At 45.1% G+C, this 23,343-nt stretch overlaps 1 protein-coding gene across 2 annotated transcripts in view; it reads left to right on the plus strand.

Annotated features, from left to right (window-relative positions):
* TDRP (testis development related protein) overlaps positions 1–23,343 on the plus strand; it is a 41,118-nt gene that overhangs the window by 1,662 nt on the left and 16,113 nt on the right. The gene's annotated exons all lie outside the window — the stretch shown is intronic.

Consider the following 23,343-nt stretch of genomic DNA (forward strand, 5'->3'; position numbering starts at 1 on the left):
TTCCTTGTCTCATGAAATTTAGGTCAGAAATTCAGCTTTTTTTTTTTTGTTTTAATGACGTAGTCCTAAAATTTGTTGTTGTTGTTGTTGTTGTTGTTGTTGTTGTTAAATGTTTGGAAACTCCTGCTGCTGTTAAAGCTGTTGTGGAAGTTCACGACGATCTGTATCTGTCTTCTGAGGACCTGGGAACGTTCTCGGGACTGTGTCTTCCTGGCCTGCGACCTGAAGGGGCTCGTGCCGGCGGCTGCTGGTGTCGGGTGCCCGCCCCCGCCCGGAGAGGGTCTCATGCAGCACCTGGCTCGCTTCCTAGTTAGCTGCTCTCGCATCATTTACTTTCTGGTCATGGAGCGCCCGCCCTCCGTCTGACTTTTTTCATTTCAAACTTTTACGGTTGCTCTAAGCAGCAACCCTCCTGAACATAACGATGAGAATTTACATGTTGCTTTAAGTGGCAGCAGAATTAGTTTATACTGGAAATAATTATTGCTGTATCGTTCTTTCTGGAGGAACTCGAAAACTTTAAGCTGACCTTGCTATGTTCTCTGCTCCCATTTCTCTTAATGAATCGTAAAACCCCTTTTCTTTCTTCTTGCAGAATTGTCACCTTAGCTAACAGTGTATTTTTTTTTCTATTTCAGTAAACTTTATTCTTTAGGTACCCAGCAAAATTGAGTGGAAAAGACAGAGCTGGCATATACTCCCTGTCTCCACACACGCTCAGCCCTCCCCCACTCTCCGGTCCCTTTTGTTACAGTCAGTATCCAGCGCTGACGCCTGCGTGATTGGTGATCTCGGAGTCCATGCTGTGCATTGGAGTTCACTCTGGCTGGGGTGCGTCCGATGGGTTTTGACGAATGTAACATGAAATACATCCGCCATTAGAGTACCGTGCACACTACCCTGAAAACCTCCCTGGTCTACTTACTCATCCCTCCCTTACAACCGCTGATCTTTTCTGTTGTGTCCGTGGCTTTGTCTTTTCCAGAACGTCATACAGTTAGAATCCTCCAGGACGGAGCCTTTTCACACTGGCTTCTCTTATGTAGCCAAATGTGTTCAAGGCTCGTCCATGTCTGTTCGTGGCTTGGGAGCACATTTCTTCTTAGCCCTAGGTGATTTTCGTTGTGTGCTTGTATTGTTTATCTCTACCTACTGAAGGGTGCGCTGGTCACTTCCAACTTTGGGCGGTTATGAATAAAGATGCTTTGCTATAAATGCCTTGGTGCATGTTTTTGTGTGGATATAAAGTTTTACTTGGTTAAATACTGAAGAGTGGGATTGCTGTGTCGTAGGGTAAGACGTTGTCCAGTTTTGTAAGAAACCACCAAACTGTCCTCCAGAGTGGCTGTGACACCCTGCATCACCTACAGCGGGAGAGAGACAGCTTCCGTCGCTCCGCGTCCTCGTTCGCCAGCGCTCGGCGTGCTCAGTGCTCTGGGTTTGGGCTGTCTTCACAGGTGTGGCTGGCGTCTCCTTGTCTGAATTTGCGTTTCCCTGATGACACGGGGTGTGGTGCGTCTTGTCACGTGCCTTTGTCCACCGTACATCTTTGGTGAGGTGTCCGGTCTTCTGCCCCATTTCTTCACTGGGTTACTTGTTTCTTCCCGTTGGTGTTGAAGAGTTCTTTGTGTATTTTGGATAATGGTCCTTTATCAGAGATGTCTTTCTCCAGTATTTTCTCCGAGTCTGTGGTTTGTCGTCCTCTCTGGCCGATGTCTTTCACAGAGCAGAAATGTTTTATTTTATTTCATTGTGTTTAGAAGTTTTTGGTTTTAACGTAGTCCAGGTTGTCAGTTATTTTTCTCATGGATTGTGTCTTTCATGTAGCATCTCAGAAGTCACGGCCACACCCAGAGTCACCTGGGTCTTGTCCCGTGTCCTCTTCTAGGGGTGAGAGGTGACTGGGCTGTTGCGTTACTTTATCAAGTGTATGTGTGGTTTGATGTGTGGAAACTCTGCTCTAGAAAACAGAGCCGTGTTTACTCGTGATGGGTTAGTCCCACTCCACAGTTAGTTCCTGCAGGAGGGTTTGTCCCAAAGCCAGCTCTTCTTAGAATGAAATGTGAAAATTGAAGGCCAGTCTACTGTAGAACTTCTGCCTCCAAACATGGGAATTCCCAGGCAGGAGGGACTGGGGAATCGTGGCGGGGGGGGGGGGGGGGGGGGGGGGGCGTTGGTGGCCTGGGGTCGGTGGTGCGGGCTGGGGATTGTGGACGGATTGTCTCCCGATTAGGAAGCTGGTGCAAGCTCTTCCCGGCTGCTGGGTGGCAGAGTGCGGGCTAGGAGTGCTGGCCTCACTCTAGAAGGTGTTAGCATTCCTCTCTGGAAAATCAGGTCATGCGGCTATAATCCGCGTTTTGTGTAAAAAGAAAACAATAGCTTAATGTTAAGTTTTAATAAGTTTGAGATTTGAGGCCTTCAAAATCAGTACTTGGAGTCGAGTAAAGCCTGTTAGTTTTTACACCGTAGAAAAAAACTTTGAGCAGCTCTTTGCGCCTTGGCCTTTGTTGTCCTGAACACAGGCTGTTTTGCATTAGAATACAGTTAAGGTTTATAAAGCGAGTTCTTCAGTGCAGTCACTTAATAAGGAGAGACGAGTTTCTTTTTTTAATAATGTATTTTTTTTAACTTACATCCAAGTTAGCATATTGTGCAATAATGATTTCAGGAGTAGAATCCAGTGAGTGTCCCCTGCATATAGCACCCAGTGCTCATCCCGGCAAGAAGGAGAGACAAGCTTTGATGAGTCTAATGTTTATTTTTAAAAGCCTGCTATGCATATAGGGAGAGATTTCTGCACATTCCACGTTGGCTCTTCTTCCCACCTTCCCACAGGAAGTATCGTCACTTTTTTTTGTATGGCTATCCACGAGAAATATTTATGCACACACACAAACACATTTCCTACTGTAAACATCTTTCTGCATCTTCAATTGTTCCCTCAGTAATGTGTGTCTCAGGGAGCACTTCCTGTTTAGGTGCAGTGGCTGAAAACAATCTCATTTTTAAGGCTGCATTTTTTTCTTAGAGAGTGCATCAGCGGGGCAGAGGGGAAGAGAGAGAGAGAGAGAGGGAGGGAGGGAGGGAGAATCAATCCTAAGCAGGCTCCATGCCCAGAGTCGGGGTTTGACATGGGGCTCGATCTCAGGACCCTGGGATCATGACCTGAGCTGAAATCGAGAGTCGGACGCTTGACTGACCAAGCCACCCAGGCGCTCCTTATTGGACCTCTCCTGACGGACATGGAGGCTGAGCCTTTTCCGAAATCCCTGCCTGTCAGTTTTATGCAGTAGCAGAGGAGGGGCTCGGAGCGATACTACACTGTGGGAGTTTAGACCATTCTTGGGTTGCTTTGAGCTGGGCTGCAAAGCAATTTAGCTAGCTTTAAGTTAATGCCTTTATTTTATTTTAAAGGTTTTACTTTTAAAAAGTGTTTATTTTGGAGAGCAAGAGAGCAAGCGACCAAGCAGGGGAGGGGCAGAGAGAGAGGGGGACGGAGGATCTGAAGCAGGCTCCAGGCTCCGTGCTGACAGCAGAGATCCCAAGGTAGGACTCAAACTCACGAACTGTGAGATCATGACCTGGGCCGAAGTCAGATGCTTAACCACCTAGACCGCCCAGTCGCCCCTGGCTATGTTGACTTTTAAGAAAGCAGTCCTCTGTAGATGACCTTTAGGAGGTGATTTCTAGTCCCTTTCTGTTACAACACGCAGCATGAGTCATTTCACGTGTCTGAGGTTACATTTCTAAAAGTGGAGGTACTGAGTCCGGGGGCATATACTTCTGTGATTTGATGGCTGTCTCTAAACTGCTCTCCCAAAGAGGCCGCACGGATGCATGTCGGCCGTGCGTGACCCAGCCTGTCACGAGAGGCGTGTCAGTACGGTATAGTGCAGTGTTTGCAAAGTTTTAGACCTGATGGGTGAAAAGTGGTATCTTTTTTTTTAAGTTTATTTATTTTGAAGGAGAGAAAGCGAGAGAGCGAGAGCGTGAGCAGGGAAGGAACAGAGAGTGGGGGAGAAAGGGAGAATCGCAAGCAGGCCGTGCACTGTCAGCGTGGACTCATGAACTGTGAGGTCGTGACGTGAACCGAGGATCCGACACTTAACTGACTGAGCCACCCGGGAGCCTAGAAAAGTGGTGTCTTAATTGGGTTTTAATATTTTTCTCATGGATAATATTAAAAAGCTTTTCATATGTTTACAAGCCTGAATAAGAGAGAACTTACTTAGCTTGTGAGAACTTCCTCACCAGTCCTGCCACCACATCATCAGATACGTTAAGCTATAGTCAGAGTAATTGCATTTCCATGGAAATGTAGCCTGTTATTTCAGATTTGGACCCTGGTTTCTGACGTACTTTGCTTGAGTCTTCCTCTGCCGTTTGTTCGCGAGGTGACCTTGTACGAGCTACCTGACCTAGCCAAGCTCCAGTTTTGTTTTTCAACTGAAAAATTGGGACAAGGGTGCAGTAACACCAGCATTTGTCATCTGTCGTGTTAAGGCCTTGACAGGGGTAGTGCGAACGTTTGCCAGATGGAGAGGCCAGTCACAGCAGGAAGGTGATCTGGGAAGGCCATATAGCTGGTGGGTGGTGACAGAGATTCTCCATGCGGGGACTCCTGGCTGGCCGAGTCGGTTAAGCATCCTACTCCTGATTTCAGCTCAGGTCATGATCTCACAGTTCATGGGTTCTGGGATCGAACCTCATGTCGGGCTCTGTGCTGACAGTGCAGAGCCTGCTTGAGATTCTCTCTCTCCCTCTCTCCCTGCCCCTGCCCTGCTTTCTCTCTCTCTGAAAATAAATAAATATTAAGAAAAAAAAAAAAAAGACTCTTCTTGACTAAGCCTCAGTCAGGCTCATCTGAGCCCTGTCTCCAGGTCTGAGAACATTTGTTAGCACTCAGATGGGCTTGTGCACGTCAATTCAGCTGGTGGGGCGCAGCTTGACAGGGTGGGAAGGTGTGATTCTACATGCCAGGACAGCTGGCTTTGTGCTCACGATGGAGGCTTGTTGCATTTTACTTATTGTCTCCTAGAGCCCTCTAGAATCTAGACAGCACCTCCTCAGAGAAAGGACTTCACGTCTGCTGCTGTGTCCCTAATGCCAACAAGAGTGCCGGGCACCTAGCTGGTGTCGTCAGTCAGTACTTGTGAAATGAACGGTGTGGGCACAGGGTTTTCAAGGGACACCGCCACTGACAAATGCTGCTCAGAGAATGAAGTCGGGAGGGAATCCGAGAATAGGATGTGTGCTCACTGGACGTGGAAGGAGAAATAGGAGTCGCCCAGCCTCAGAAAATCTGATTCATTTTTATTTTTTTAATTTTTTTTAATGTTTATTTATCTTAGAGAGAGACAGAGCAAGAGCAGGGGAGGGGCAGAGACAGAGGGAGACACAGAATCCAAAAGACAGGCTCCGAGTTGTCAGCACAGAGCCTGATGTGGGGCTCGAACCCACGAACCATGAGATCATGACCTGAGCTCAAGTCGGCTGCTTAACAGACTGAGCCACCCAGGCACCCATGATTCATTTTTAGATACAGATTCATTTTGGGGGAAGCAGGTACTTCTTCGTAGGGTTGACATATTGGACACTCATATGAGCTAACTTTTGTCAAGTACAAGTAACTGAGAATTATGTGTGGGAAGGGGAAGAAAAGGCAGAGTTAGAAAAGAAGGAAGAGAAGAAAGATTGTAGGTAAAGCAGTCCCTCTCCCTGGATTCATTTGGTTAGCTCATTTTTAAATTTTTTTGAAGTTTATTTATTTTTGAGGTAGAGAGTGTGCACACAAGAGTGGGGGAAGGGCAGAGAAAGAGGGAGAGAGAGAATCCCAAGCGGTCTCTGCTCTGTCAGTGCAGAGCTCCATGTGGGACTCGAACCCAGAACCCACGAACTGTGAGATCATGACCTGAGCGGAAATCCAGAGGTGGGCGCTCAACTTACTGAAACACCCAGGTGCCCCTGAGTTAACCCATCTTAAAAAAAGAGTTGAGGATTCTTTCACTTTGGTGCTGCCTTAACAGAAATATAATGCAAAACTTTTCTAGTAACCATGTTAAAAAAGTTTTAAAAAAAGGTGAAATCAATTTCGGTGTAATTTTCAAAATTTGGTGTGTCTAAAATATTGATTATATCAATATGTAAACAATATAAAAATTTGTGAATGAGATTTTTCTTTCCCATACTAAGTCTTTGAAATCTGATACGCATTTTATACTTACCAGCATGTTCAATTTGGATGCTAACTTTTCATCAGAAATACTTGATAAATATTTAGATACTATAAAATTCTAAGTTGAAAAAGTAAACCATTTATCCAGGTTGTTCCAAACACGCTGAAAAGTTTTCCAATAGCTGAGTTGAGTATCTGTTTTTAAGCTGACATTTAGGGGCATCTGGGTCACTCAATTGATAAAACATCCTACTCTTGATTTCAGTTCAGTTTATGGGATCGAGCCCCACACAATGCAGAGCCTGCTTGGGATTCTCTCTCTCTCTCTCTCTCTCTCTCTCTCTCTCTCTCTCACTCTCCCCCCCCATTCCCCCTCTCACTCTGCCCCTCCCCTGTGTTCATGCTTTCTCTCTCTCTCAAAATAAACAAACATGACAAAAAACAGACCTTTGGATACTTACAAATGCAGATCCTCAGCTGTGCTAGCCTGTGTCTGTCCTCTGCACCCTCACTGTGTTTAGCTGGGGTTTTGAAGGCACAGTGCAGCTCCAGAACTCTCCCAGATTCAGGTGGGCTCATCCGAGAGGGTCTGTGGGTTCTTGTGCGTGCCTGGCCTGCCCGGCACGGGATGAGGCCCACGGCCCTGTCCTTCGGCACAGTGAGCGAGGTGAGGACAGAGCCGTGCATGCTCGATGTCTGTCTCTCCCGGGCCCCAGCACACTGCTGCATAATGTTCACCCGGAGATGCTAAGGTTAAGAATTTAGATGAAAATTGTTACTCCAGGAGTTTAATATCCTGATTGATAAGTTTACTTTCACTGGTTTTTACTAGAGCCTAAGGCAGCATGACTCGGAATATCCCGGAAAAATCGCCACTCCTTGTCACGTTTGCGTCGGACGGTGCGGGTTTCCGTGACAGACTGGAAGTCACTGAACAGAGTCCCGCTTACGTCTCCTGCTCTGAGGGCATCTCGCCTCACTGAGCCCTTCCTTGGTAGGTGACCCCACAAGGCCAGTGGTGAGGTATTTATCCTGCCTTTATTGGGTCATCTGGTGGGAAGCATGGCCTTCTTTGCCTTATGTGTGGGGTTGGGGTTTGGGGCTTGGGTGTACGAATAGGGGCTCATCAGCCCCGGTTATAGGATTAAAAGCCAAAGACCAAATGAAACTCAGGAGGGCCTTCACCTGTTATTTGAAAACCAATCAAGATCCAGACCAGGGACAGCGACGAGCGTTTTGTAGACTGTTGTTTCCCTGTCTGGTCATGCATCCCACACCGAGGGAGTTCTTCTTGGTCTGAGAGCTGTGGATGGTCAGATAACAGAGTTTCTTCTCCCAGAAGTCTAGTCTGAGGAAAGACTGGCTCTTCTCACTTCTGTCCATCTCGGAAATGAACGAGGGACCCCAGCAGGCAGGGTAGGAGGGGAGCAGGCAGCACCTGTCCCGTGGGGCCCTGATGTGGGCTTTTCACCTTGCGCCACGGTAACAGGTGTCTGTTAAGGGAAGAAAACTAACGGAGCAGACGGGAGTGCGTCATTCTGTGCGGAATTCTTTTTTTTTTTTTTTTTTTTTAATTTTTTTTTTTCAACATTTATTTATTTTTGGGACAGAGAGAGACAGAGCATGAACGGGGGAGGGGCAGAGAGAGAGGGAGACACAGAATCGGAAACAGGCTCCAGGCTCTAAGCCATCAGCCCAGAGCCTGACGCGGGGCTCAAACTCACGGACCGCGAGATCGTGACCTGAGCTGAAGTCGGACGCTCAACCGACTGAGCCACCCAGGCGCCCCGCCCTCAGGTTCATTTTTACTGAATGACGCTTTAAGTCTTTTTTTTTTTAATTTTTTTTTAACGTTTATTTATTTTTGGGACAGAGAGAGACAGAGCATGAACAGGGGAGGGGCAGAGAGAGAGGGAGACACAGAATCTGAAACAGGCTCCAGGCTCCGAGCCATCAGCCCAGAGCCTGACGCGGGGCTCGAACTCACGGACCGTAAGATCACGACCTGAGCCAAAGTCAGACGCGTAACCGACTGAGCCCCCCCAGGCATCCCAATGTTTATTTATTTTTGAGAGAGAGACAGAGACAGACTGCAAGCAGGGGAGGAGCAGAGAGAGAGAGGGAGACACAGGATCTGAAGCAGCTCCAGGCTCCAAGCTGTGAGCACAGAACCCGACGCGGGGCTCGAACTCACGGACCGCGAGATCATGACCTGAGCCGAAGTCGGACGCCCAACCGACTGCGCCACCCAGGCGCCCCTCTGTGCAGAATTCTTATCGTCCGAACTGAGTGGCTGATATGAATTGGTTCTGCTGTTTGAAAGATACTTTGAATCCTCTTGTGAGTGCTTGCTGTGATGTGTAGTAAGTGGGGTTCCTTCCTCAGTAGGGGTGGTTTCTAAAGTAACTGACCCTGTCTCGGTTCCCACCGTGTGCCGGACCCTGCGGTGAGCACTTAACATGTGTCACTGCAGATCCTCACAGTGGCCCTGAGAAGTGGGCACACGCAGCCCTTGTTATTTGCAGACTCCCCTCCTCACCGAACTGTATTCGGGACCCCAGCGCCAGTCCTGGCTGTCACGGTCGTGTCCTATGCACACGCAGAGGCTGACCGGGCGCTGCTCTGCCTTCTTGGTCCAGCTCTCGCACTGCTAACAGGTGTCCTTTCTGCAGTCTTTTTGGTGCCTCGTTTTAGTGGTTTTTTTTATCGGTGAGTTTGCTTGGCCCTAAAGTGCCGTCTGATGTTCCTGAGGGCAAGAGGGCCGTGATGTGCCTTACAGAGAAAACACATGTGAAGTAAGCTTTTGCCCAGGCGTGGGTTACCGTGTGTGGGCTGTTAGCTCAGTGGTAATGAGTCAAGATATGTTAAATAAGAGGTCTTTATACAGAAACACATAAAACAAGGTTATGTAGTGATTGATCGATGGCGATGTGGCCAGAGGCTCACAGAAACCTGGCCCTGTATTTCCCCCAAGAACAGGGACTTAGTAGCTGCTAACTCAGTGTTCAGGACCACTTTTACCGCAGCCCTACCTCAAATGACAGTCCACAACATTTTACATTTGAGGAAACTCGTGTGGAGTTATGTAGTCACTAACAGGAATTTGAGTGCTGATTCCTCTGTGTGTGTGTGTGTGTGTATACAGATATTTGTGTCCACGTATATGTATACGCATATGCATATATATATATATACACGTATATATTTTTTTTTTTAGTAGGTTCCATGCTCAACATGGGGCTTGAAGTCATGACCCTGAGATTCAGAGTTGCTTGCTCTACAGACTGAGCCTGCCAGGCACCCCAAGTTTATATTTTTTTGCTACACTGTTTCTCTTACTGTATTAGGATATCATAAACTCGTGATATCATTTTTCATTTTGCAAATATTGATATATTTTTTCCCTTCCCCTCTCCCAAATATTGGTATTTTCTATAAAGAAAAATTTTAGGACTTCAGAGATCAGTGCCTAGGAACAGGTGAAATTGTGTTCTGGCTCAAATTCCAACGTAGCAAACCTCATAGTACAGTTTTGCTTTTTGCTGTCCTGATGTTTTGTAATAACGAGTGTACTGATAGAAGTGTTGTGTGGGGGTAAGCAGCCCTCTCTGGTGGAACGTGCTGGAACAGGGTGGGAAGAGAACTGTCGTAGACACCCACACTCTTCTGCATCCGCCCCTCTCCTCGCTTCGTTACTCACTGCGTTGTTTGAGTGGGAGGGTAGGAGTTCCTCTGGCCTGAGGGTACTGACCGAGGCCCCCCAGTGCCCATTAGTTGGCACGGGAGGTGTGTACGAGGGAGGGAGGGGGGGAGGGCTGCGAAGCCTCGTGCAGGAGTTTAGACAAACAGTCACGATACTTTACAAAGAATACATGTCTCCGCAGGAGGGAGTGCGGGCGGGCGGGGTGCGGATGAAACAGGAAGGATCCCAGCGCAGCTGTTCAGAAGCGAAATCAGAGCCCGAATTTCAGATTGAAGGGGAGTGAGCTGGTCAGTGAGCCTGTGCCTTGGGAGGTGAGGGTCAAGGGCTGAAGGGCAGCTGGAGGGAGCAGGACAGAGCTGTCACCTGTGGCTTTGGGGGCGGTAGGGGGCACGTCTGACCTGAGACTGGAGAGTCTGGCAGGTGACGCGACGAGGGGCAGAGGCCCAGTGCTCATCTTCGGCCCCACTCTGGGAAGTCCGCGGCAGCGGCTCCGTTCAGAAGTCCGAGTTCCGTCGGTCCGTAAGTTGGAGCCAGGGAAAAGGGAGTGGGTAGCGAGGTGTGTTGACAAAGTCCCCGTCCAAGAGTGGGCAGGCAGATCTGGGTCCCAGGTGTCTCTAGAATTTTGTGACCTGAAGCAAATAGTCATTTTGTGTCCCGAACCCTCCCTTACTGTAAAGGGCACATAGGAAATGGTTTAAGCTTGTCTGTGGGCAAGATGGTCCGGGTCACTTCTCAGCTTTGCCCTTGTGGCAGACGGACAGCCATTGAACATGTAAACGAATGAGTGTGGGCGTTCCAGTGAAACTTTATGTATAAAAACCTGGGTTGGTCTGCGGGCCATTGTTTGCTAACCTCTATTTATATTTTATTTTATTTTTTTTTTTTTTAATTTTTTTTTTTTTATTTTTGGGACAGAGAGAGACAGAGCATGAATGGGGGAGGGGCAGAGAGAGAGGGAGACACAGAATCGGAAAGAGGCTCCAGGCTCCGAGCTGTCAGCCCAGAGCCTGACGCGGGGCTCGAACTCACGGACCGTGAGATCGTGACCTGGCTGAAGTCGGACGCTTAACCGACTGCGCCACCCAGGCGCCCCTAAATTTTATTGATGTGCAGTCGATATAAAATATTACACTAGTGTCTTGTGTACCATACACTGATTCAACATTTCTGTGCCTTGGGAAGTGACCCCCACTGTGAATCGAGCTCCCAGCTGTCACCGTGCGGAGTTGTTACAGTGTTACTGGCTGTATCCCCTGTGCTGTCCTCTTAATTAATCTCTAACTGGAAGTCTGTACCTTTTATGCCTTCCCCTGTGTTGCTCATGCCCCCCCACTCCCCCCCCCCCCGCCCCCCGCAACCACCAGATAGTTCTTTGTATCTAGGAGTCTGTTTTTGTTTTGTTTGTTTGTTCTTCTTCTTTTTTTTTTTTTAGATTCCACGTAGAGGTAAAACCATATGGCATTTGTTCTCTATCTGACTTACCTCACTCAGTGTAATATGCTATAGTTCATCCATGTTGTTGGAGCTGGTGAGATTTCATTCTTTTTTTTTTTTTAAATAGCTGAATAATAATCCTGTGTATGTGTGTGTACATGCACGGTGTCTCCTTTATGTGTTCATCAACCAGTGGACACTTGGGCTGCTTCTGTAGCTTGACTATTGTGAGTAATGATGCAGTGAGGATACAGGTGCACGTGTCTTATTCGCTCTTAGTCATTATTAGGGATAGAACTCAGGAACAAGCACAGGGAAGAGGTGCGCGGGCAGGGTGTGTGTATGTTGCAGGGGCGGTGGGGGGCGGGGGTCCAGAGCTACCTTGCCCCCTGTGGACAGGCCGGCCTCCTAGCACAGGAATGTGGTCACCACCCTGGAGTCTCCCAGAGCCCTGTCATTTAGGAGATTTTATGGAAGTTCTGTTGCTGGGGCCTGATCAATTAAATCACTGGCCAGTTTCCAGGGCTCTCCTACCCAGAGGTCAGGGGAAGGGAAGGGGGGGCTGCAAGTGCTGCAGGGGTTGGCTTTTCTGGTGGCCAGCCCCGCACCGGGGCTCCCTGGCCCCCTCTCCGGTCCTGCATCGGCATACAAAAGGCTATAAAATTCCCAGGAAGCTTTGTGCCAGGAAACTGGGACAGAGACCAAATATTTTTTAGTCTACCACACCCAATATTTGATGTGTTATAAATACGCATGGATTTCAAATTAGACATTTTAGCAAGATAGGTAAGTGATTTCTTTAAGAACTTTGAAAGTGATAAAATCTCTGTATTTCTTTTTGTTTTTTCCTTCTTGCTTTTATGCTTAGAAAGGCATTTCCTTCCTTGAAATCAGGTTTCTTCCAGTTCCGTTATGGCTTCATTTAAAAGGAGTAAGTCTTTCACCTCTGCGGACTTCATTTTCCTGTCTGTTGTATAAATAAGGATTGAACTCCCCCCCCCCCCAAATAGATTACCGGTTGTTTTAAATCCATTAAAAATTTGTTCTTTCACCCTCTTTTCATGCCACTTACTCTCTACTGAAACTGATGAGGTCTTTTGGGGGTGACGTGGGGTCTGTGGGGTCCGGAGCCAACGGCCAAGAAAGAATTCTCAAAGATGTTTTTGGTGCAGAAAGTGATTTTATGGAAGCCCAGGGGCAGGACCTGTGGGCAGGAAGAGCCGCCCTGGGACCCTGAGGAGAGACTGGTTATATACCCTGGGGCTGGGAGAGGTGAGGTCCAGGGGAGGTTTCCAGTGAGACTTTTCCCGGATACTGGAGGCCTGGCCGTAGTCAGGCTAAGGTTTTTCCCTCCAGCAAAGCATTAGCATTAGGACAGGAGGGAGTCCTGGAGGAACTCTGCTCTGCCTCCAGTGTCTGTCAGTGGGCTGCAGGTCATGAGGACATTTCCTTCTACCTGCCACTTCCTTCTGCCTTTGTTCCCACGTCACATTGAGTGAGAGTTCCTGTTTCTGCACATCTTTGTCAGCACTTGGTGCTGTGAGAGTGTTTTGCGTTTTGGCCGTTGTGACGGCTGTACAATGGTGTCTCGCTGTCATTTCAGTTCCTTGATGACGTATGATATTGATCTTTTCCTGCGTTCACTCGCCATCTGTATATCTTTAGTTAATGCTTAGTTTTTTTACTGAAATCAACGTACCGCGTACCCTCTGCTTTGGATGAGCATAGACGGCTTCCCTAAGACCGGATGCCAGCTACAGCCGCGTTCCACATTACCGTGTTTGCTCACAGAAGTGGAGAACAGGGGCTCCTGCGTGGCTCAGTGGGTTAAGCATCTGCCTCGATTTCAGCTCAGGTCATGATCTCACATTTCTTGGGATCAGGCCCCATGTCGGGCTCCGTGCTGAGCGTGGAGCCTGCTTGGAATTCATCCTCTCTCTCTGTCTCTGTCTCTCTGTCTCTGTGTCTCCATCTGCCCCTCTCCCCTGCTCATGCTTTCTCTTTCAAATAAATAAACAACAAAAAAAGTGGAAAACAGACCTGTTTTTGTATGACAAATAGGAATTCACCCCTTCGGTTTTAGTCTGTATATTTTCTTTGATGAGATGTTTGTGTCAGTCTTTTGGACCCATTTTTAAATTCGGTTTTCATTTTCTTACTGTTGAGTTGTAAGAATTCTTTATATATTTTGGACAATGGTCCTTTATCAGGTTTGTCTTTTGCAAATATTTGGGGGTATGGGTTTTCCTCTCATCCTCTTGAATTTTTATCTTTGTTCTTGTCTTCCACTCCCCTGAGGGCTGTGCCCTAGTGCGGCACCGACAGGAGCTCACTGTGTCTGGGGGGCCTTGGGGGAAAGTAGCTCACTTGGATCTGAGCCTTCAGAGGCCCGGATGACTTGGGACCTACAGCAGATCCCGTCCTCCGCCCCATGAGGAGAGCACCCTGCCAGACAAGTGGAGTAATGCAAGAAGAGAGGCGACTTCTAGGCATTTGCCATTCCAGTGATGATTTTATAATCCTCATTTATTCAAGTCTTCTTTTGAATATAGTTTACGAAGGCAACACGTAACTTTTTTTTCTGAATATTGCTAATGTTTTTGTCCTTGTGAATGGTTTTTTTTCTATTGTCTTTAACTGTAATAAAGCAATTTTTTTTATATTTAGCCATTTCCTTAGGTCTAATGGCTCATTTGATGCTTTGCCATTTTCTTGTTCTCTAGCCTAAATAATAATAAATATAATTTCCTTTCCAGTAGTTTTAACTCGTTTCTGTTTTATGCCTTGTATTGATTAGAACTTACAGAACGTTACTGAGTAATTGTGCTGGAGAGCTGCTGTGTGTTCTTGCTGACTGTGGTGGGCTTTGCCGGCTTGTTTGTTTTGATGGGACTTTAAACATGCTAATATACACAACATTTTATACTGGTTGTATTCAGAGAGACTTCATAGTATTACAGACACAATTTTGTTGTTTGTTGTTTTGCTGTCCCAGAGATGGATAAATGAGCATTTAAAAGTCCTAGCTCAGAAAGGTACTGGAAGTCAGTGTGAAGAAGGGAAGGGACTGTGATTAGTCAGAGGCCTTGCTGCCTGTCCCAGGCAATGTGGACTCAGGAGGCCCTACTAAAGTCCTGCTCCGTGAGGCCCTGAAACCTGACCGAATCCCCGGTATTTATGAGCTTCACTCAGAGTTAGTAGCTAAAGCATAATAAATTCTGAATTGTAAAACTCTTCCTTTTATAGCTTTTTCTTTTTGGGTAAATTCCATCAAAGTTCAGTTCCTTCATCTTACCAAACGAGAAACTTAATTTTAAGGTAGCTCTTCAGGGGCTTCTGGGTTGTGCACTCGGGAAGCGTCTGACTCTTGATCTCGACTCATGTCATGAGCTCACAGTCTGAGGGTTCAGGCCCCACGCTGAGCTCTGCATTGATGGTGTAGAGCCTGCTTGGGATTTGGTCTCCTCTCTGCCCCTCACCCGCTTGTGCTCTCTTTCTCTCTCTCCAAATAAATAAACTTAAAAAAAATTTTTTTAAGGTAGCTCTTCCTCCTCAGGAACAAATACTATCCTGCCCATTGGTGTGAGCCCTGGAGGGAGAGGGGATCAGGCTATGAGGGCGCATTACATTGGCTCACGTAGCATGTGTTCCCAGGTGCTGGTGGGGCCTCCTCTAGTAGAACTGGGAAGAGAAAACTTACATTTCTCATTGTGTTTGGGGGCAGCCAGACTCCCTATGCCCGAGTTACCTGGGAAAGAATTGAACTTGGAACGGAGTTGACCGGGGAGGGAGGAGGAGAGGGCTTGAGGTTCTGTTTCGCTGATGTGGCCTGTCAGTCATGGGCTGGCTTGGTTCTTGGTGCTGCCGCACATACAGGTGACATGTTATCCTGGAGTCAACAGGTTTCTCAGAGGCATCCTGATCTCTGGACCGGGACGGAGAAGTTTGATCTAGAGCAACGCTGAGGACAGCACCCTCCAGTTCCTCTAGCGTGCTGGTTGTATGTGATTTACAGAAGCATTGAGGGTGGAGGTCTCCTATGGCTCCTGTGTGGTGGGGAGAAGCATGGAGGCCCGCCTCTCCTGCTGTCTTCACTTTCTCGATTGTGTCCTTTGAGGCACAGTTTTTAAAAATTAGCATGAGCTCCAGTTTATCTCTTGTTTTCCTTTGTTGTTCATGGTCTTGATATCTTCGCTCAGAATCCTTTTCCAAATCCAACCTCATAAAGATTTAACCCCTGTGTTTTCTTTTAAGAGTTTTATAGTTTTAGTTCCTACATTTAGATCTTTGATCCATTTTGAATTAATATTTGTATATGGTGTGAGGTAAGGGTCCAATTTCATTTTTTTGCTTGTGGCTATGTATTATTCACAGCATCATTTGTTGAAAAAGACTATTCTTATCTTATTTCATGGTCTTAGCTCCCTTCAAAAAAACCAGTCGACCTTAGATGTATGGGTTCGTTTCTGGATTCTCTTCCATTCATCTATTTATTTATTCATGTGCCAGTGCCGCACTGTCTTGATTACCATTGCTTTGTAGTGAGTTCTTTTTAAAAATGTTTTTTTTATTTGAATGTCATTGACACATAATGTTATGTTAGTTTCAGGTGTATGACATTGTAGTTCAACTTCTTTATATATTATGCTGCACTCACCACAAGTGTATCTGCTCTCTGTCACCGTATAGCACTGTTACACCACCACTGACTGTATTCCCTCTGGTATGTCTTTCATCCCCAGGACTTCCTCATCCTATACCTGGAAGCCTGTACCTCCCACTCCTCTTCATCCACTTTGCCTGTCACACTGTCCCTTTCCCTCTGGCACCTGTCAGTTTGTTCTTTGTGTGGGTGCTTTGTGGTAAGTTTTTTTGTGAGTGCTTCTACTTTTTTTTTTTTTAAACATTGTTTTGACCATTTGGAATCTCTTGTGATTCCATATAAGTTTTAGAATAGCCTTATCATTTTCTACAAAGAAGTCAGGTAGGATTGTGATAAAGGATTGGATTGAACCTATAGCTCAGTTTGGGGACATTGCTATCTTGACAATGTTATGTCTTGTGATCCATGAACATGGTATGATTTTCCATTTATTCAAATATTTTAAAACTTTATTTTAGTAATATTTTGTAGTTTTCAGGAAATAAATTTTCATCTTTTATAAAATTTATTTCTAAGTATTCCTTTTGATGTGTTTTTAAATGGGATGGTTTTCTTAATTTCTTTTTTTGATCATTGCTGGTGTATAGGAACACAACTGATTTTTGTATATTGATCATGTGTTCTCTCAACTTGTTGAATTCTTTTATTAGTTGTAATAGGTTTTTGGTGGATTCCTTATGATTTTCTACGTAAAAGATGATGTTATTGCAAAGAGAGCTAGTTGTACCTCTTCCTTTCCAACCTGGATGCTTTTTATTTTATTTTTTCCTGTTGCCATGTTGGCTCCTTCAACACAGTCTTAAATCGGAGTGGCACGATTGGCATCCTTGTTCGTTCTTGAGCTCAGGGGAAAAGCTTTTAATATTTAACTGTTTAGTATGATATTACCTGTGGGTTTTTCTTAGGTGCCTATTGTCAAATTGAGGAAGTCCTTTTTAAAAAAGAAAAAAAAACAAAGCAAACACTTAAAATTTATTGCTGCCATACCTAGAGACTACGGTGAGTTTTATTGTAATTATGTATGCAAATTGTACTTAAACTTGAATGGACTGCTTCCAGTTTATGTGTTTAACATTAGATAGTAGGTCAGAATAACAGACTTTGTGCTAATAATACATTAAAATGGGTCTTAAAAACACTTAAAAATAATTTATTCTTAGACAATTTTTAAAATTTATTTTTCTGAGAGAGAAATGAGAGTGTGTGTGAGTAGAGGAGGGGCAAAGAGAATCCCAAGCAGGCTCCACACTGTCAGCACAGACCCCAGTACGGGTTTCAATCCCAGGAACTGCGAGATCGTAACCTGAGCTGAGATCAAGAGCTGCCCAGTCTTAAAATAATTTCTGATTAGAAAAGTTACATGTGTTTTAGGTAGGGCATTTATATAAAATATATACACACATATATAAGGAAAAAAGTAGAAATAGTCTATAGCCCTCTACCAGGGGAGAGCTGTTACTAGTTTGTTGAATATTTTTATCATGAAAGGGTGTTTATTTTGTCCAATGTTTTTTCTTCTCTATTGAGATGATTATGTAATTTTTGTTATTTATTTTCATGAAATGATTTTATTATATTATTGATTTTCAAATGTTGAACCAACCTTGCATTCCTGGGATAATTCCCACTGAGCTATGGTGCACAATGCTTTTTAATTTTTGCTGGATTTAGTTTGCTAGTATTCTGTTGATGATTTTTTTCTTTATACTTGTACGAGATATTGGTCTATTTCCTTTTCTTATGATGTATTTGTATGGTTTTGGTACAAGGGTAATATTTCTGTTAGAAAATGAGTTAGAATGGGAATGCAAGCTGGTGCAGCCACTCTGGAAAACAGTATGGAGGTTCCTCAAAAAACTAAAAATAGAACTACCCTATGACCCAGCAATTGCACTACTAGGCATTTATCCAAGGAATACAGGTGTGCTGTTTCGAAGGGACACATGCACCCCCATGTTTATAGCAGCACTATCAACAATAGCCAAAGTATGGAAAGAGCCTGAACGCCCATCGATGGATGAATGGATAAGGAAGGTGTGGTAGATACATACAATGAGTATTACTTGGCAATCAAAAAGAATGAAATCTTGCCATTTGCAACTACGTGGATGGAACTGGAGGGTATTATGCTAAGTGAAATGAGAGAAAGACAAAAATCATATGACTTCACTCATATGAGGACTTTAAGAGACAAAACAGATGAACATAAGGGAAGGGAAACAAAAATAATATAAAAACAGGGAGGGAGACAAAACAGAAGAGACTCCTAAATATGGAGAACAAACTGAGGGTTACTGGAGGGGTTGTGGGAAGGGGGATGGGCCAAATGGGGAAGGGGCACTAAGGAATCTACTCCTGAAATCACTGTTGCACTAAATGCTAACTAATTTGGATGTAAATTTAAAAAAAATAAAAAATAAAAAATAAAAGAAAATGAGTTAGGAAGTGTTTCTTCCTCTTACATACTTTGGAAGAATTTGTGAATAAATGATATTTATTCTTTTAAGTGTTTGGTAGGATTCGGTGGTGAAGACATCTGAGCCTGTGCCTTTCTTTTAGGATAGCTTCTGGATTGTTGATTCAGTCTGTCCGATTGTTTCAGGTCTATTCAGATTTTTGTTTTCTCAAGTCCATTTTGGTAGTGTGTCTATGTAGGAAGTTGATTTGTGCTATGTAATTTGTTGACGTACAGTTGTTCAGAGTTCTTTATTCTCGTTTTTTAAGGTTTTTAAAAAAAAATATTCATTTTGAGAGAGTGCACAAGAGACTGTGAATGGGGGAGGGGCGGAGACAGAGAGGGAGAGAGAGAATCCTAAGCAGGCTCTGCGCTGTCAGCACAGAGCCTGACTCAGGGCTTGATCTCACAAACCCTGAGATCATGACCTGAGCTAAAATCAAGCCTCAACTTAACTGACTGAGCCCACCCAAGCATCCCTATTATCCTTATTTTTGTAAAGTCAATAATAATGTCTCCTCTTTCATTACTGATTCTAGTAATTTGAGTCTCCTCTCTTTTTCCTTTGGTCAGTCTAAAGATTTGTCAATTTTGTTGATCTTTTGAAAGAGCCAGCTTTTGTTTTTGTTAACTGTTATTTTCTTCTCTCTGATTGGTTTCTGCTTTCATCTTTTTTATTTCTTTCCTTCTGCTTTGTGTTAGGTTATTTGTTTTTCCAGTGTTAAGGTGGAAGTTTAGATTATTGATTTGAAATTCTTGTTCTTTATATAGACATTTAAAGGTAGACATTTTCCTGTAAGCACTGCTTAACTGAATCCCATGAGTTTGGGTAGGTTGTGTCTTGTCTGTAATTTATTTCGAACTATTTTTGGTTTCCCTTTTCAGTCCCTATTTGACTCGGTGGTTGTTTAGGAATGTGTTGTTTAATTTCCAGTATTTGTGAGTTTTCTTGCTGTTGATTTCTGAACTCATACCACTGTTGTCAGAGAACCTACTCAGAAGGAGTTCATCCTGTTAACAAATATAAGGAGGTTTGTTCTGGGTCTGGTGTACATTCCCTCCTGTACCCTGCTCTTTTGTGCACTTCAGAGTGTGCTCTGTTGTTGGAGTGTTTTTGTTGCTCCTGTGGCTTATTGTATGTGTAGGGGTGTTCGTGTTTGATAGTGGCACACCTTTCATTGTTGGCTTGTCTCATTCTCCCTTTATTTCTGTCTGGTTTTGCTTCCTTTTTATTTTACTTTTTTTTGTTTAATTTTTTTTAATGTTTATTTATTTTTGAGACAGAGAGGGACAGAGCATGAACGGGGGAGGGGCAGAGAGAGAGGGAGACACAGAATCCGAAACAGGCTCCAGGCTCTGAGCTGTCAGCACAGAGCCCGACGCGGGGCTCGAACTCACGGACCGCGAGATCATGACCTGAGCCGAAGTCGGCCGCTTAACCGACTGAGCCACCCAGGCGCCCCATTCTTTTTATTTTACTTTTAAAAATATGTTTTATTTTATTTTTGAGAGAGAGACAGAGTACAAACAGGGGAGGGGCAGAGAGAGAGGGAGACACAGAATCCGGAGCAGGCTCCAGGCTCCGAGCTGTCAGCACAGAGCCCGACGCAAGGCTCAAACCCACAAACTGAGATCATGACCTGAGCTAAAGTCAGATGCTTAACTGACTGAGCCACCCAGGCGCCCCTATTTTTTTAAACTTTAAGTTTATTTATTTATTTTGACATACACACACACACACACACACACACACACACACACACAGCAAGAATCCCAAGCAGGCTCTGCACTGTCAGCATACAGCCCGACACTAGGTTTGAACTCCTAAACCATGAGATCATGACCTGAGCCGAAATACAGTCAGACGCCCAACTGATTGAGCTACCCAGGCACCCCCGTTTTTCCTTTTGCATTTTGTTGTTAGTATGAGTCTGTATGTCTTTGTCATATCCATTTGTCATTATGAAATTTCTTTTTATCTTTAGCAACTTTTGAAATTTTAATGTTTATCTTATTCACTGATGGAACTGCTCCAGCTTTTTGTGTGTGTGCGCGCGCGTGTGTGTGTGTGTGTGTGTGTGTGTGTGTGTGTGGTTGCTTGTTTCTATGATCTCTCTTCCTTTTACTTTCAGTCTCCTGTATCTTTGAATTTAGGGTATGTTTCCTGTAGGCACCCTTTAGTAGGATCAGATTTTATAATTCAGTATGGCAGTCTCTGCCTTTGACTGATTATTTAATCCACTTACATGTAATAGTATCGCTGTGGTGGGGTTTACATCTGACATTTTACTTTTTGTTTTCTGTGTCCCAGGTTTTTTTGCTTCTCTATTTCTCTTCTGTTCCCTTTTGTGTTGTGTGTATTTTCTCACGTAACATTTTAGTTTATCACTTACTATCTGTAGTAATTAGTCCAGTACACTTTTCTTCCCACCCACTTCCTTTATGCCATTACTGGCAAATACATTACACATGCATTATATTTGTAGGTGTTGTGGGCCCAACATTGTATTATATACATATTGTATTATATACTTTTTTAAGTTAATTATAAGAAGGCAAAAAAGGAGGCCGTATACTGTGTTTTATATGAAATGACCTCATCTCCTTACCATGTTCTTTGTGTTCCCTGCGGATCTGCTCACTGTTACTTGCTTTTAGCCCAAGGGGCTTCCTGTAGTGCTTCTTGTAAGGCAACACATTCTTTCAAACTTGTTTATCTAGGGAAGTCTTGATTTCATCTTTCTTTCTGAAAGATAGCTTTAATGGGTAAGGCTTTTTGTTTGACAGCAGTTGTTTGCTGGTGCTTTGGATGTGATACTCCACGGCCTCCTCGCCTGCACTGTTGTCTTGGGAGACTCAGCTTTCAGTCTTCCTAGGGCTTCCTTGGTAAGTGACTAATCATTTTCTCTTGTAGTTTTCAAGATTCTCTCCTTGTCTTTGTGTGGTGTAGTAAAAAATGTATGTGGTCCTTGCTCCTGATACCTAGCGCGGAAGCTCTAAAATCCTTGAGATTTCCTGAATGTGAAGAGCGTTTGTTTTGCTAACACAATGACTGAAGATGAGGATTCGTCACCAGAAGGACCAGGCCTGTGACGAGAGGCTTGAGATTTCCAGAAGGGAGAAGACTGAACGTTGAAATGTAGCTTCTGGCCAGTGATTTAGTCAGTCATGCTGCAGCATGAAACTCCAATAAAAACTTTGCACACGAGACTTAGTGGAGCTTTGTGGCTGGTGAGCACACAGAGGTGCAGGGGGTGGGGGGTGAAGAGCGGGCCGGCCCTGGAGGAGGGCGCCGAGGCCCTGCACGGCCTCCCCTGTGTGTCTCTTCATTCGGCCGTTGCCCGGCTGACACCTGTAGTCTTCGGTCTGGAGGTTTCCTTAGTTCTGTGAAGTTTTCTTTCAGTTCTGGTACCGGAACAGATCATGGGAGCCCTGCATTTATCTCTCTTCCATCCGAAGTGGGGGTGTCCCGGGACGCCTGCAGTCCAGCTGCGGGCAGGTCAGTCCTGCAGGACAGAGACCACTCCTGGTGCTTCATGTCGGGACGGTGTCCCGTGAACCGGCGGCGGGTGGATTTTGGTGTGTGTGTGTTTGCGGGTGTGTGTTCACCCCATTTGTACTTCGTTAAGCTTTCCGGACATACTGGTTTTCGGTTTTCAGTGAAGCCAGGTAACGTTCTGTCGACTGTCCCTTCTCCTGGCGCTTTTGGTTGGGCGTGTGCCGCTGCCTCGTTTTTCTTCATTCTCGTTGTCCCTGGTTGTTGGCTTCGTAATCGATCTGTGCTGATCCTTCTTTGGGTTGGGGGGGGGGGGGTCTTTAGTCTCCAAATTAAGACCTGCTGAAACCTGCCAGTAAGTTTTTATTTCATTTATTGTACTTCCTGGTCTTCATGGTCACGTCTGTGTCTTTACTGATGTCTTTACTGCGTCTTTACTTTTATCTATCTATGTATCTGTTTTTTTATTACTCAGAGATCTGTATTGATTAAGGGATTTTCTTTATATTGTACCATTTGTTTAAAAAAAAGGGTGGCATTCCATACAATTAACCTCCACACTCAAAACGTGGTTTCTGAGAGAAATGCCAATTGTCATGTCAGTCCCTGAAATTGATTTTAAAAGTGAAGAATTCAGCTTTCTAATTGTAATTGGTATCCCTTCCAAGTGAGATCCAACAGCCTGGTTTAACAAAAACCCCACGTAAACAAAATCTAGATAGAAGAGGGGGGGGAATGAAATATGATCATTATCTTGGGGGTGCACACACAGGTCAGAAAACACGTGATGATAAATGACTCCTGTTCGATTGTTTTCATTACTTTTAAGAAGAGAGCATGGAAATAAAACCTTTATTTTCAGTTATTATCCACCAAGAAATAAGACCAGGTTAGGTCCAGTTTAGCTCTTGACACAAGGTGAACTAGGAGGCAGATTTACATCCGTCAGGTACAACTAATGGACCAACTTTTTCAAGTTCAGACTGCCTTGAAATCTTGCAGCCTACGGGATATCGCTCTGTTCTAGCCTACGGGGTATCTAGAAAGCCAGCAATGGCTGATGCTGAGCAGAGCTTGTGAATTGTTTTTAATAGGAGGTCAGCCCCTTTGGATAGAGAGTCTTTTGCTTCCAGAGCTGCAAATGCTGCCGCTGGCTCACAGCCAGCTCTCCGAGTCCCGCTCCCCCCCACCCCTGCCGCCGGCCGGTTACTGAAGCCGACGAGTGCCGACCACAGGTGCGCGTGGATTCCCACGGAGCAGTAATGTGTCCGGTGCCTGCTGGACGGGAGGGCACCTGTGCCCAGGAGGCCGCGCCAGGCCGCTCTGTGCCACAGACAGGCGTGCGTGCTGTTCGGTGTGAGATCGCCGAAGCCCTCCACGTGCTCTGATTAACACGTTTGTTTCCATCAGCATTCAA

Source organism: Panthera onca, chromosome B1 (assembly GCF_046562875.1).
Source record: "Panthera onca isolate mPanOnc1 chromosome B1, mPanOnc1 haplotype 2, whole genome shotgun sequence".
Classification (NCBI taxonomy): Eukaryota; Metazoa; Chordata; class Mammalia; order Carnivora; family Felidae; genus Panthera; species Panthera onca.